Genomic DNA, 3,658 nt, shown 5'->3' with positions numbered 1-3,658 from the left:
TGATATCTCTGAGTTTATTGTTAAGGTAGAAACTTTGTGGGGCTCCAATATCAGATGCAAACACCGAATAACAGGCCAATCTGCTATCCTGGGCATTTGCTATTTCTCCTCAGCCTTAACCCTTTAAGCCCCGAGGGGTTCCCCATTGACGAGTAAAATCGTCTGGCGTTAGACAGAGTAAAATCTATAAGTGCCATTTGGCACTATGGGGGCTGAAAGGGTTAAACGGCGACATAGTTTTTTCACGCTGTTAGCTTAACCCTTTCAGGCCCGAGGGGTTCCCCATTGACGAGTAAAATCGTCTGGCGTTAGACAGAGTAAAATCTATAAGTGCCATTTGGCACTATCGGGCCTGAAAGGGTTAAACGGGGACATAGTTTTTGGATGCTGTTAGCTTAACCCTTTCAGGCCCGAGGGGTTCCCCATTGACGAGTAAAATCGTCTGGCGTTAGACAGAGTAAAATCTATAAGTGCCATTTGGCACTATCGGGCCTGAAAGGGTTAACCCTTTAAGCCCCGAGGGGTTCCCCATTGACGAGTAAAATCGTCTGGCGTTAGACAGAGTAAAATCTATAAGTGCCATTTGGCACTATCGGGGCTGAAAGGGTTAAGGGTCGTTTACACGACAGAGAAAAAATGGCACAGGCCCGATAAAAACTGAACGGTTCCAACAGTTTTTACAAAGAAACAGTGAAGTTTTATCCATTCCGCGATGGGTCCATAGGCGTGTCGCGGAATGGATAAAAGTTCACTGTTTCTTTGTAAAAACTGTTGGAACCGTTCCAGTTTGTCAGGCCCGTGCCATTTTTTCTCTGTCGTGTAAATGCGCCTTTAGTGAGGATTAGAATGATTGAAGTGGGACTGGGGGTTAAAATAGAAGTGTTGGAGGATATGTCATTCTTCAACTCGTTCATAAAAAAGAAATGATTATTTTTCAATTATTAATGTTGTACATCAGATAGAACATTCTCCTGATTTACTCGTTGACTTTCCCTTTGACGGGGTGTTTCTAAAACGAAGACCCAAAAACGAAGACCTAAGACCTAAGACCCACTGATCTAAAACGAAGACCCTGTGATCTAAAACGAAGACCCACTGATCTAAAACGAAGACCCCGTGATCTAAAACAAAGACCCTGTGATCTAAAACGAAGACCCACTGATCTAAAACGAAGACCCTGTGATCTAAAACGAAGACCCGCTGATCTAAAACGAAGACCCTGGATCTAAAACGAAGACCCTGTGATCTAAAACGAAGACCCTGTGATCTAAAACAAAGACCCACTGATCTAAAACGAAGACCCGCTGATCTAAAACGAAGACCCTGTGATCTAAAACGAAGACCCATTGATCTAAAACGAAGACCCACTTCAAAAGTGTTAAAACGATGCCATTGTATATTATGGAATTGTGGGAACAGTGGAACATCTGAATGTGAGCTCTGAGTACGTGTTCTCGAAACTCCTCACAAGTAATGATATAGCGATGTTTAGTGTGATGTCACCCATTGTTACTACAGTAATATGGCAAACAGAACCTAATTATCATTTTAACAGGTTCCCGCAAAGCAGACAAAATTTTATTGGTGGAATTCTGCTCGTTTGGGAAAAAGCTACAAAAATAAACCACCTCGAAAGGCCACACCATTTGCTTTCTCACGCAAGCAAGCTGTTTTTTTTAGACAAATGGTAATCTATGCATCAATAACATGACTAAAAGTGACAACTATGACAGCTATTACGTGACAGATTTTTTTAGATGCAGCTTCAGAGATTAAACTTTTTTATTCTGGCGTGGAACTTCAGCACTCTGCTGTTGCCAGCAGCCAACTCTCTCTAGGTCTCTCAAAAACTGGGTCCCTCTCGGTTAATGTAAAGAACTAACCCACGACAAATGGCATTGGGCGATAGCCGAATTTCCGCCGATGTTGTTGGAAACACGAGGTCTGTGTTTGCGGATCTTTCTTGTGAAGTTGTAATTGTTGTTGTTGTTAATTATCTTAACGTAATGATATGTATTGGAATTTTTTCCGCGGTTAGCCAGCACGGGTTAGTGTAAAGGACCGCGGAAACTGCGGTGTCCGTTGCTATCAGTTAATCCAACAATCGAATTTAGCTAGCCTGAAGTATGTACCGCAAGTATTTACCACAAGCTTTTCCGCCGTGGTTGATGAGAGTGTTAGGATCACGTTTGTAAAATTTTTCAAGCTCTTTTACCAATCATAGCTAGCCAAGAGCATATACAAACGGCAGTTTTTGAGAGACCTAGAGAGAGTTGGCTGCTGGCAACGGCAGAGTGCTGAAGTTCCACGCCAGAATAAAGAAATTTAATCTCTGAAGCTGTGTCTTAAAAAATCTGTCACGTAATAGCTGTCATAGTTGTCACTTTTAGTCATGTTATTGATGCATAGATTACCATTTGTCTAAAAAAAACAGCTTGCTTGCATGAGAAAGCAAATGGTGTGGCCTTTCGAGGTGTTTTATTTTTGTACCTTATTTCCAAACGAGCAGAATTCCACCAATAAAATTTTGTCTGCTTTGCGGGAACCTGTTAAAATGATAATTAGGTTCTGTTTGCCATATTACTGTAGTAACAATGGGTGACATCACACTAAACATCGCTATATCATTACTTGTGAGGAGTTTCGAGAACATGTACTCAGAGCTCACATTCAGATGTTCCACTGTTCCACCGTTCCCACAATTCCATAATATACAATGGCATCGTTTTAACACTTTTGAGGTGGGTCTTCGTTTTAGATCAGTGGGTCTTCGTTTTAAATCACAGGGTCTTCGTTTTAGATCAGCGGGTCTTCGTTTTAGATCAGCGGGTCTTCGTTTTAGATCAGTGGGTCTTCGTTTTAGATCACAGGGTCTTCGTTTTAGATCAGCGGGTCTTCGTTTTAGATCACAGGGTCTTCGTTTTAGATCAGTGGGTCTTCGTTTTAGATCACAGGGTCTTCGTTTTAGATCAGTGGGTCTTAGGTCTTAGGTCTTCGTTTTTGGGTCTTCGTTTTAGAAACACCCCCTTTGACGTTTGTTTTGAAAATGTGTGTATTGGTAGAACATCAACACTTAGTTTGTGCCCTGAATAAGTTGGTAGTTTACAATAATAATTTATTCATGTCTGTGCTGTACATCATCTATCACTTCTGAGCTCTGCACCTCAAGTTTGTAAATGCAATACAACACCACCACTTACAGTTGTAAACAATACTTATTACTTGTCAGATATAAAATATGGCCACTATGATTTGCCAATTCTACCAGCTTTTGGATACAGACAGTACAGCCCTTCATTCTTGTCACCGGGAGCCTTGGATCGACCCACGGAGAAATTCACAGTAGGGTACCTATAACCAAAAATTGACTATTTGAACCTTATGGCACTTGCTCACTCCTCGTGGTAACATGAATGCACCAATTAGAGATGAGTTTGTTCTTCACGAAAACCAATGAGAAGACACTTAATTGTTTCTGGGTTCCCCAGAGCTATTCTCTCCCTTAGTCAAGAGAAGAGCTCTGGGGTTGAGATTGTACAGCCCTTTAAATTCAAAAGTTGGTTTTTGTTGCTTGATTCAATAAGCTAAGGATAAATCTGACACTAGCTGTTATTTTACAAGCAATAAGTTTCCACTTCTGTCTTTCTAATTTTATTTA

This window comes from Montipora foliosa, chromosome 8 (assembly GCF_036669935.1).
Source record: "Montipora foliosa isolate CH-2021 chromosome 8, ASM3666993v2, whole genome shotgun sequence".
Lineage (NCBI taxonomy): Eukaryota > Metazoa > Cnidaria > Anthozoa > Scleractinia > Acroporidae > Montipora > Montipora foliosa.
This window is presented reverse-complemented; position numbering follows the sequence as displayed.